The sequence below is a fragment of the Cynocephalus volans genome, chromosome 6 (assembly GCF_027409185.1).
Source record: "Cynocephalus volans isolate mCynVol1 chromosome 6, mCynVol1.pri, whole genome shotgun sequence".
Classification (NCBI taxonomy): domain Eukaryota; kingdom Metazoa; phylum Chordata; class Mammalia; order Dermoptera; family Cynocephalidae; genus Cynocephalus; species Cynocephalus volans.
In genome coordinates, this window is record NC_084465.1 from 148,059,779 (window position 1) to 148,072,817 (window position 13,039).

Genomic DNA, 13,039 nt, shown 5'->3' on the forward strand with positions numbered 1-13,039 from the left:
CAAATGAAAAATTTTTTAATAAGAAATGGTAGCTGGGTATGTTATTAAATACACATTTTTTATTTTTCCTATTAAAAAAAAGCAACCATCTTAAGTTTCTTGAGGAAACTTTGCTGTTACATATCTTTCCCCTCCTCAACTCATGCTAGCTTAAGCAAAACATGGAATTTGTTGACTCAGAACAGGAAAATTCAAGGATGACGCTGGCTTCAGTTGGGGATCCAGTATCATTTGGGTATTGGTCTCATTCTCTCTTGCAGTAGTAGGTGTGCCTGAGGGGTGGCCATTGGCAGCTCTTACAGCTCCAACCCCAAAAGAAAGAAGAGAGACCTTCTTTCTTCTAGCACCACTAAATCAAGTCGTATAGGAGGAGTCTCTTTGGCCCGGACCACATGCCTATTGCCGTGGACAGAGGAGTGGGGTACCATGCATGGCCCATCCTTTGAGTGAGGGGTGGATAGGGCATGATGATGGGGCAAGAAGAAGAATTCCCAAATGTAAAGAGGGGTTTACAGCAGGCAAACCCCACCTGTGTCCACTGTAGCACGTAAAGATGGAGAAGAAGACAGTGGCCGGGCCAGTGGTATCTGTGACTTGTCTACTTCCTCCTGATAATAGTCAGGGGAGCCTCGAAGTTATGGGCTAAAATACAGTGCTTCTTAAACCTTTTTAAAATTTAAAAAACCAAATAACCAAGAAGGATGAACTTGAGATTGTGGGTAGGGGCAGGTCGGAGGACAGCAACCAAACCCTGCCTCACACGAGCAGAAATAGTAAGAATCTTTTCACTGCTTTATAAGCCATGGGAGGGGATTCACTGAGCGGGATGCCCAGAATTTTTCCTGTGACATGTGGAAGTGGTGGAAGCTCCAGTGGGTGGAAAGATTTTGCAAGTGCATCTTCCTGGTGAGAGGGTGTCCCTGGGATCACATGGTGAGTTAGAGTGTTGGCAGGGAAATCACTCCCTAAAGGGCTTTCTCGGTGAGGAACGTGACTCATGTTGATCTTAATTTTACCACAAATTTCCGTCTCAGTGTTCTCACGAGCACCTTCTTCCTCCAACTCTCAAGCCTCCGTTTTATTTCAGCAGTTTTGTCCTGCTCAGTTAAAAGTCTGTTCGGCCACGGGTCACTGGAGCGTGCTCAGTCTTGGCAAAGCAGCTGCTGCAGGAGCCTGCATTTCGAACTCCTCTTTATATTAGGTGAATTCATTGACTTCACCTATGTTTTTACTCTTTATTGTGTTATCTTTTACCTTTTTATTTTTTGAAGAAAAATAGCAATTCTACCCTGAGTTTGGAAACCTATCATCACCTTTTCTCGGGCAGCCAGGGCCCATTAGTGTAGAGTAAGCTTTTAAAATCACTTTCCAGTTCTTTACAAATTTATCAAAAGGGAGGGTTTAGAATCCAAACCACTATCCAAAGTGTTTGGTTTCCTTGGTAGCTGACTGTTTTCACCTTTCGTAAATGCTCTGAGCAAATTGCACGGGAGGTGTCCTCCAGAGCCATGTGGGACCACTGGTACCTCCATGTGCGTCAAGACCTGGGTCTGGGCATGGTCTCTTTCCTGGAGACCTGGCCCCATCTGGCTTCACATCCAATGTCCCCCACCCACCAATAGCACTTGCTAAATAATGTAGCAAATCTTGGTGAAAAGATTCTGTTTGGCATTTCATTTGGCCTCAATGTGTCCTGAGCTGTCATTAAAAATATAGTGACTGAACAGCAGTTGTTCAATTATTAAAATCTGTTCTTTTATTCAGCTATTAGGCAAAGAAAAGGACCAAGTTAGATCCAGCCTGTTGACCAGTTGTTCAGATTTGTCTTTTGAGCACATTAAAATAAATGGTTTTATACTGTTATTCAATGAGGGTGCTTTTTTCGGCCAGCTTGTCTCCTTCTTGCTTCAAACAGGTGCAACCACATCAGTCACGGAGCTTCACCCTGTTGTTTCCTGTGATGGCAGTTTTTCCATCCATCTTGATTCTGAAACGGCACTTAAAGAAAAAACTAAGCAATTTTTTAAAAAATTAATTGACCAGGTTTTTGACCTATATATTTTTTATTGAAATTTATCAATTATACATATTTGTGGGGTACAGACTTGAATATCAATATGTGTATACAGTGTGTGATGATGATAAAATCAGGGTAATTAGCATATTCATCATTACAAAACTTAATCATTTCATTGAGATGAGGACATTCGATCTCCTCTCTTCTAGCCATTTGATAACGTGTGATCAAATTGTTAATTTTAGATGCCTAGCACTGCTGCACATCAGAGAACTTATTTTTCCTATCTGGCTGTTTTGCGTCCATTAACCCACCTCTCAGTATCTCCCACTCCCTCTCCCTTTCTCACCTCTAGTAACCAGTTCTGCTCTCTCCTTCTCATTGTCTATACCTAGCCACCTAGATTTCTTTTTAAGTATAACATATGTGATATATTTTCCTTCAAAATCTGCCTTTTTTTCCCCTTTGCAGTGAGACAATTCACGCAGCAGGGTCTCCTCACAGGAGACATCAAGGTTATTCTACAAATTAGTATTTTAAATAAGCGGCTAGTACATTCTATGCTTTTGAGCTTGGCTGCTGCAGCCCTAGTTTTTGGAGAGTTGATCTTAATTCCTAGTCTGTCTTCATTGCTATGGGACCTAGGGGGCCTCTCCTGACCTCTAGCAGATCTCTAAGCCCCTTTCACTTAGAGTTAGATTTCTAACCCGATTCACTAGAGTTTCCTAATTTCTGCCTTCAGGAATACCATGAGTTGTGTGGTATGTGCATAATGGAGGAGAGTCTAACTCTGCAGAGACATCTCAGTCCTCTATAATTTAGCCATCTTTCCTTCTCAGGGGCCTTGCTGGATTCCTTAGCCCTTCATAGCATCTAGAAGCAGGAATTTCAATTTTATCTATCAATCTCTGTCACTGTGTGGTTCGGGGCAAAACACTCCATCTCTTAGGCTTGCCTCTAAAATGGGGACAATTATTTAATAATAAATGAAGATTTAGTTAATATTAGTAATGAACTTTTACAATTCATATATGAGGATACTTCAAAAAGTTCACAGAAAAATAGAATTAAAAGATAATAGAATCTTTCTGCAAACTGTTTGAAGACCCTTTGTAGTTCATATTTACTCTGGAGTAATTATTAGGAAAAAGAATTTTAGAATGCTACATTCTGAAATACTAGTTTTTCTACATTTTCACAGTAATAAAAACAAATTCCTAGTCACAGTTTTGGGTGGAAAGGATCAGCTCTAATTAGAGAAAACATCTAATGCAGCCTCTGTCAATGTTCAGAGAACACAGAAAGTTATTCTGTGTTGCAGGAAAAATAATAATAAGGACACCTCCTGAACATTTCACGTATGCTGAGCGCTGTGCTGCATGCTTGACGCCACTTCTCTCATTTAAGGATAATAAGTCTTATGAGTTTGTTCAAATACCCACTTTACAGAAGAGTAAGGAGTTTTGGAGAGATTATGAAACTTGCCTGAGTTAGCGAGTGGCTGAACACAGGCTCCGGGATTCCTGCGCCCACCTACTTATACTGCAGGGAATGCTCAGCCACCATTGTGGCTGGAAGGCTTCTGAGCAGAACCAGGGGGAGCTAGTCTGCTTTCTCATCATAATCACATCTTCTGCTGTGGTTGACAGTAAGTTTGGTAATGCATTTCCTTTTAAAGGCAGTTATAATATTGATGAGCATCTGCTTCCAAGTCAGTTTGCCAAAAATAAAAGGCCACATTCATGGTTGTTTTTGTTTGTTTCTCATGGTTTGATGAAGCTTATCGGCATGAAAAGCTCCTTTTTAAACCTGTAAAACAACTGAGTTTGATAACCTAGAACTGAGTGAGAAACTCCAGTCCTTGAGTTTCCAGTTGCTCACTGGCCACCACTCTTCCTGCTGCTCACTAGTTGCACTCCAGGAAGGGGACCAGAGCAGAACAGCTCATCTGTTCTACTTACCACTACTCAAATATTTGAAAGGGTGATTTTGAGCTTAATTTTCTTCTCATTCTTAGACATCAGTGTTGGGATCATTTAAGCATCTACCTACTGTAGAGCAGGGCGGTATCCCGTAGTCTTTGTTATTCAGGCCCTGGTGGCCATGGGTAGGGGGAGCTCTGTTGTCCTGAAAGGAACTACTAGTCATGTCTTAATCCTGAACCATAAATTTGTACTCATTTGAGAGATAAGCAAATTTGGCAGAAAGACTGAGTCGATAATATTTGTCTTGACTTCTGAGACAGGATTAGTAAACAAACTGAATCATAAATTGTTTATTTTGGTCACAGAAGCTGGGGAGTCCCCCCAAAATAAATCTAAGAATTATTTCTTATCCCATATTCTTTAGATTGTTCATCATTGGTTTTTTAGACTCCTCTGCTGTTGTAGACTGAAAAGTGAAAGAAAAAAAAAATCTTGCTATTATAGAATGTTACAATTTTATTTAATGGAAAAATATTCTTTTACTCTTACTTTTCTAAAAGAACATGTTCCACTAAATTATTGATGCTTCTGAAATAATCCCTTATATTTTTGCGATACTAGAATAGCTTTCATTATCTCGGTGAATGTTAGCTCAAATATTAACTATTTTTGTATAATAAACACAACTTGATTGTTCTCAGGTGAAATTCAGACTATGAATTATACAGAACCACAGATAACTGCAGATTATCTAATCACAATATACAGATCAGCAACTGTTAACAACCACATGAAAGTTTTCCCATGGTTTTGTTCAAATAAAATAGCATGTTAAAACTGGAAACTTAATAATGTAATTCTGGATGGTAAATACATTATTATGCTTCATTCTTTTAAAAATAATTGAGACAGATATAGTCACTTATGAATTTTAACCTTTGTTTTTATTTTGTATAAACTAAAATATAAAATGCATTTTTTTTTTTATGACAAAGGGACAAAATGAAAACATGACGTCCCCTAGTATGCATATCCTGGACCTGAAGTTCCTGCTGCTAAAATGCATGCTTGCCTCAAAATGATATAAGTACTTCCCGTATTACTCATTTATACTTAAACATTTTTTTCCCCTGATGATTCTACAGGAATCTTTGTTATCCAAGGATAATTAGAACCAGAGAAAGGCCATTTAAAATGAATCTACTTAAATGGGGACCAAAATTTCATATTATAATGAAAAGATGCTTTGGGACTTAAAAAAAGAACTGAAGATTATTTTATTTTAGCTTATATTTAACAATATTTAGGTGATCATTGTAGCCATTGCTATCTCTTAGAATGAGCAGTGCAAAAATCCAGTGCTGATTGTTTTTAGAGGAGTACATTTTTTGGACAAAAATTAAATAATTCTGCATTGTTGTACTTTTTATACCACATTTTACATTTATATCACATCATAAAGATGGCCAGTGTTACAGAAACATTCAAGGTCTTGTTCATTTTCCTTTGGAGACTTTCAGATTCTTTAAAATTAAAATCATTCTTGAAATCCCTATCTTGCCACTAACTTTTAATTTTTCTCTTAACTGATTGTTTCCTTATCAAATTGCACAGTCCCAACTTGCCATTATTTTACCTGTTATTGGGTAAATTCTCTAATGTCTTTTTATTAACCTCATGAGATTCTGTATTTGGGGCAAGATTTGCAATTTCAGTTTGCAGTGGCAGGTACAAGACACTAACAGGATCAGGCACGGATGCTGACATTGAACAAGTATGGATTTTTTGAGTGGGGACTCAAGTCATAAAATGATTGGTTACTAGGAAATATAGGAAATATTTTAGTGTTTTGAAGGCATGTTCCTTGAACAAGCTCATAGCTGTAGGGATTTGGATAGTGAATATTCAGATAACTAGGACCCCCGATTTATTTGTGTGAATCCATTGCAGTGTGCTCTGTAAAAAGATTCATGAGTGGGAAGACCCCAGTTCTAGTGTCAGTTCTGCCAGTGAGCAGCTATATGATCATGGAAGAATCACTTAATTTCTTTCGGCATAAATTTATGTATCTGTAAAATGAAAAGGTTGAGCTAAAGTCCCTTCTAGTCGACATTCTGTGATTCGAAATTGTTGGATATTTTAAGCCAGGCAAGAGCCATATCATTTTGTTTCCATAGAACCCTAGAATTTAGCAAACATCAACCAACTCAACCAACTCTTTCTTTTAGTTTATTTGCCCTCTTTGTAATTTATAATTTCAATAGCTTTATCCATATGTAATCATGCTTTTGGTAAAGTCGTAATCAGCATTTTGATACACTTTTAAAGTCTGCTCTTTTGACTAGTGGTATAAATGTTTGCATATATGTAGTAATCTTAAAATTCGTATTTGTCCTTTCTGATGGCTGACAGTCCGTTGAGTAAGTGTGTTTTTATATATTTAAATATATCCAAACCATTGGGCAACTGAGCATGTCCATACTGTAGAGTTTTGCGGGGGGATTTTTGGCAATGTTACTGTAGACATTTTTGTAGGTAGAAAGTTTTTCAGAAAGAGTTTCTCGTACATGTAACACAGCTCTGTGTGCATTTCGGTACTTCAAAGCCTTTTGTTGCTGCTGTAAACAGGAAGACACCAACTAAGGCAAAGCGCCTGGCTCAGTGAAGCAGGGGGAGGAAACAATGAAAATTGGAGGAACATTGCTTTTTGCTGCTGCCAAGCAGGGCAAATTGAGATCATGGGGAGTCCCACGTTAAATAACAAAGGAAGCATGGGAACAAGACAGAAAAGCAGGTGGGGTTCTGAATAGCATGTTCAGATGCTTGGCTGCCTCTGCCACACTACACCAAGCATTTGATCACCTGGGAGGGATGGTGACCTTTGGCTTCTGAAGTTGCACTGGTGGGAGCAGCAGTCTAGTCCAGAGAACAAAGCAGTCAGTCATCCCCAGAGGGGAGACAGTCTCCAGGAGCAGATGGCCTCTCAGCATTAAAGCATCTACAAACTGAATTAGCTAATGCTACATTATTTAAAATGGCAGCACTTTTTATTTTTATTCAAGATCTCGGAAATTTTTAATGTATCCTTGGGGGAAAATAGTTTGTTCATCCATGATTAGATTTGCTACCTCTGATCCAATAAAGGAAGCGAAATTGACACATTTCCCTTCCTACTTGGTACTACTGTTATCTGCTTTGGACTGTGGATGTCATTGCTTCCTCTGCATACGTGGGTGAGCTGTTTGCAATGGTTGTTTCACATAGCTTGCCACAGTATTGAGAGGGTTATTGGGTAAGAAAGGGAACTATGCCATGCTGAAACTGGCATAACCAGGGGTAACGTGGTTGCTTGGTAGTGGCAAATGTTTCGGATGAAGCTGGGTTAAAGTGGATTTAATCCAGTGAATTTTAGTCCTGATTTAAATTACCAAGTAGAAAAAAACTAGAGGATTATAGAAATTTGTGTCAAGTTAAAATACCACTGTACTAGGTCATATGGGAATGAGGGATATTGATAAAGTAGGAGGTATTTCAAGTTTCAGAGTTTAACTTAAGTGCAAACCAATTCTTTCCATTTCATATGTGTGTGTGTGTATATATATATGTATGTATGTATGTATGTATGTATGTTTGTTTGTATGTATTTTTCAGCTTTGGAAGTTACATTGTATAATTTTTAAAACCCTTTTTTCCAGATTCTGGCTTCATTGGAGATCGATTGTTTTCTAAAACTAAAGGAGAAGTCCATGAAGGGATGGTGATTTCTCCTTGAGTTTCGACTAACAGAATAAAAGGTAATGATTGATGATTTCAGAATGTTTGCAGTACTGTGTAGAGGTCAGCCGTAATAGCAGCAAACAAAAAACTGAGATTTTAGATGCTTTCTCTTACAAAAAAAAAAGTACTATTCTGATTTAGTTTTGGGAAATGGATTTTCTTCTTCTTTTGATGCATCTTAACGTATTCTTCTTTTTTTTTTTTTTTTTTTTGTCTTTTTCGTGACCGGCACTCAGCCAGTGAGCGCACCGGCCATTCCTATATAGGATCCAAACCCGCGGTGGGAACATCGCTGCGCTCCCAGCACCGCTGCGCTCCCAGCACCGCACTCTACCGAGTGCGCCACGGGCTCAGCCCTTAACGTATTCTTCTTTAATAAGCTTTTTCAGATAGGTGTACAGGAGGATTAAGGTGTCACCTGTCTAGGCAGCTGACTCCTTTTCTTAGACCATGTCCCTGGGCTTGCCCCCCATGCCTGTTCTGAGTGACATTCCCACATTTAGAGAGACAATGTAAGAATTTCCAAGGTATAAGTTTTAGAAATACAACTGAAGTGCAGGAACTCATTATAATCACACATAGCTTTGATAAAACTTAATAACCAACCACCCTCATGCCCTTCCCTCAGTCCCAGCTCACTTAAGCCCCAGAACTACTGATGGTCTCATCTTGACAAGACTAGTTTTTTCTTTGGCTGGGCTCCAGGAGCCGCTCCCCTCTCCCGGCCTAACCCTAACCCTAACCCTAACCGTGAAGCTGGTTGTCCTCTCCTGGCCAGAATTCCTTACCTGGAGACCCTCCTCTGTTTCTCAGAACTCTCAACCCAAAGCGCAGGTCCACCAGCAGCTCACCTTTGAGTCCCAAGCTTTTCTTTTCAAAATCTGTTCACAATATTTTGTTCTTAGGGATGATCGCCATTCCTGCTCTCCATTTCTCATAGTATCCATTTATTTCTTCCCTCTAATGATTGGATTTATAGTTAAGAGAAACCACATTTAAATCCATAGTGCTCTGCATTTTTTTTTTTTTTTTAGCCAAATCAGTCTTAGGGCAAATGGGTAGAAGATACAAAGAAACAGATTTGAATTCAGCATAAGGAGAAATTTTAAAACATCTGACTGTCTAACAGACAGATTACCTGTCCTTGAAGATCTCCACGGATGGAGATATTTCTATAGAAACTGCACACCTGTCTCACAAGGATGTTGCAGTAAAGCAGACTGGCTGAATTGGGAGAAGCAAATGTTTTCTAGGTCTGTTCCGACCAAAAGTAATTGTACTATTTCTCCATTGATGGCCCCAAGGAAGCAAAGTTTCTTGTTTTCAGACACTTAAAAGGTTATGCAAAGATGTTCCACTCAGTTATTGCACTTGTGATTTCTGGTGCCTCTTTCATGCTTTGGGGGTGACTTTCTTTGAGCCTTCATTCTCGAGCATATTTCTTGAATGGCTCGCTCTTAACCCTTAGGAACTTGGAGGGCTGTCCAGAGGGAGAGGGGTTTTGTGTACCTACCATACTTCCACGGTAAGGTGCTGTTCAGAGGGCTCTTCAGGGCAGTCGGGGGAGCCCGGAGTGCCATGGACAGTGAGGGCCTGGCACGGACAAAGAGCATTTTGCACGTGGCTTTCAGTAACGATCTTAGTGCAGGTGAATCAAGGAAATGATGACTAGGAGCTACCCAAGGGAGAAAAAGTGGTAACAGCCTGTCTGAAGTGTTGTGTGTGTGTTTTGCTAGGTTGGGAGGGGAAAGATCACTGTAAGCTGGTTATAAGCCTGTTAGGAGGATCTTAATATGACCTATGAACCCCACCTGTACTCTCGCCTTTGAACCCCAAGCGTCTGCCTCCCAAGGCCAAGTGTCTCCATGTACCTTTCTGTGGAGATGGCAGGAGAACAGTCATTAAACATGAGATGAAGCACAGTGTGGTAGCCTTTTTTGAAAATGTCTAAAATGTCCTATGACCATCCTGGTAAATAATAAATACTTTAACCAGCAAAGGCATATTTGAGTCTTAATGAAATTTTTATGCCCCTCTTTCCTTATCCAGCCTCCCTAATTTCGGGATACATATTTTCTCCTTTTTCCTTCGAAATGCAGCATCACTTTATCCTTAACTTATGTCATTGATTTGGTTCCTTTCATTAATTATATGTAGAAAAGTTATCTCTTCATTGATCACTAGAATAAAAACTCCATGAAGAAGAGGATGTTTTTCTATTTTGTTTGCTACTTTATACCAAGCATCTAGAACAAAGTCTGACATGGTAGGTGCTTGATGAACATTTACTTAGTGAGGTAGTAAATGCATCTGCCTGACTGAACTGGAAGTTCTGCTCTGGATCCTACCCACAGGCTCCTGTCTCAGAAGGGCTGAGGAGGGGTGTGGTGTGGTCACTGTGCTGGGGACTGTAAGTTAAGCTGCATCTGTCTTCTTGACACTTAAGGCACGGACGGGAAGCAAAAGCTGAGAGCCAGCATTGGAGTCCATGCCAGAACTTTTTCACTTGCCTCGTTTACCAGCCCCTCCCAAGAAGTGCTCTGCTGGCTGATGTGCTGGGGGTGAGTCGGGGGTGGGGTGGGGCAGGAAGGGCGTGTGCTGGTTGTCATAACTGAGCCTTCCCCTTGGGTCAGGTCTTAGAGGAAGTGTGGATAAGTCATGAGGAGGCGGAAGGTCTGTCCCCGGGACTGACGAGGTTAAGGTGGCCTTTTGGTTCCCCTTCCATGCTGGTCTAAGAAGCCCTGCCTCTGTTGAAATAAATGAATGAGACAAAGGAGCCCAGAGCAAAGGAGCTTTACTGCAGTGAAGGAGTTTTATTGCATTGTGCATAATGTGATTTGTAACAGATAAGAAGTCTGGCTAATGGAAGAGTCCAGTCTAATTCTGATGATCTAATAACATCTCAGAGTAGGAGCCCTGAGGGCAATGTTTGGTTCCTGGGTGATCAGGAGGAGGAGGGAAGTTGGCAAGCTTTTCCACTGCTTCTATGCTGAGTGTGTTTATCTGGAAAGGAAATTTTAGGTACAAGGACTTTAATTTAAGGCCCAATAATAGTTGCTTTCTTGTCAGCTGATAAATAATTTTGAGAAGTCAAGAGGATGTTAATTTAGTGAACTATGACCTTATGCTCTTTGTCTCCATCTCCCTCCCTCCCCCATCTCTCATGCACTGCATACGCGCGCACACACACACACACACACACACACGCCCCACTCCTATCTTTAGAAGTTGTCCTGCCTTTGCACATCAGGCTCTGTGCTGAGGTAGCTAGAGTCTCTTTCTTCATCATCAAGAGTTTACGAAGCTCTCACTGTGTGTCACATAATTGCTGCCAACTTGTCATCTCTCCTCTACTACACCTGCCCCAAGTCTCACCTTCCAACCATCCTCTGTTCTCCCCCAATTCCATCCCCCTTCCCAGTTTTACCAAAGTGCTATTCCCTACCCTGCCAGTTGCAAATGCAGCACCCTATGACAGCTCTCCCACCTCCACCTCCATGGGAAGCTCCCCTCTGTCCCGCCCCAGAGTGCCTTGAGGCTCTCTCAGATCCTCCCTCCTCCTGTCCCTGTGCCAGCTGTTTTGAAGCCAGCTGGCAGGTGATGCGTGTGCACACTGTCCACCTTCTCTTTCCCTCTCTCTCCTTTCCTTGCTATTTTTCACTTGCACTGAACTCCTGATCCCCTTCTTAAACACTTGGCACACTTTTTACAGCAGAATTCTTTGGCTGTAGTCCCGGGGCTAGAGTCCAAAGTCTCCGCATGGCATCAAGGGTCCTTCTGATGCAGGCTCCCAGCCTCCACTCCCTACCCCCTATTGGTACCCCATTCTAGTCATGTGTAATTCCTCTCAGCTTTCTGAAAATGCCATGCTCACTCTCTACCTTATGGCCATGCACTTACTCCTACTACCTGGAATACCTTCTCAACTAGCTTAATCTGAATGATCACTAAAGATTCAGGTGCCGCCTCCAAGAAGCCATCTGGGTCAGGTGCACCCATTGGCAGGGTGGGGAGTATGGACAAAATTGACGTGTTAGAGCATGTGCCAGATGGTATGTTTTAATGCTGATCTCCTCAGCTGCAAGGACTTCTGTAAAAGTGAGACTACACCCCCAGCCTCTAGCATCGTCTCTAAAATAAATGTGTTTAGGAAGTGGCTGGCTTTCTGATCTGTCATCTTTAGACCTTTTAATCCGTACTCAATGCTTTTTGTTTTATGTTACTGTTTTCCTAACCAAATATTTAATAAAGAAGTCCCATCTGATACAGAGAGGAATAGAACGTGTAGATCTAAGTTGCCACTGTTTCTTAAACCCTGGCTTCAGTGGCTTTATCAACGGCTTCAGTTCTCACAAGGATGTGCTGTATGGATTCACCATCACATTTGAACACTTAGTAAAAGTAGAGCAAGTTAGTCCCCTCTGTTGCCTACAAACAGCTATATATTCAGGAATTTTTAATTTTATACATGTGCTGCTGTAAGAAAACCTATGCCAGGAGATGGGCCTTCATCCAGTTTAGATCAACTCAGGGTCACCTCTTGCTAAAATGTGGGAGAAGAGCCATAGCAGAAGCAGGGGGCAAGGAGAACATTACAGTTTCAATATTTCCCAAACCTCTTCAGGCTTCCACTATATTCAGTTATTTACTCCAGGTTAGTTTGCTGCATTGTGCTGAGCATAACTCCTCCAGGGAACGGTCTCTTGACTTACTTCGGTATACTGCTGCCATTCACAAATGCAGGGCTCTAGCAAGAGTCTAGACCCACTGTCTTTCAGGTAAGGTAGACCCTGGCTTCACTGCTAGAGGAACGGTTATTGACTTTCCAGTGATGTTAACCTGTTTTGCACAGCGTTTCTTCCCCTTAGACTGAGGCCGCCTAGGCAGGATAATCACTGGGGTGTCTTCCTGCTTGAATGTTTTGGGTTCTGTGAGTTGAAGGCAGAGCATTAAGATGGGTTGATGGGGAGGAGAACATCCAGTACAAATGAGTTTCTGATGTACTTAGCACGAGAGTGCGATAACAGCACTCAAATAGCCAGGGTCATTCTTTTCCCTCTTTCCTTGTGGAATTGGTAGTCTTGACAATAAGTGGCCCATGCGACTGTATCCCAGGTGTCACTCTGAGGTGCACTGACAGCATTCGGGGCTGGCCCAGGCCTAGTTCTCCTAGTAGGATTTTTCTCTGCCTTGCATCTATTGCCAATGCATGACAGAGCAAAAGTGTAAGAGAAACGGAAACCTTCCAGCATTCTTCACCTCTCCTGCCAGGAAGCATTACTGGGGGGTGGAAACTGAACACATCTTTGTGGCATCTGAG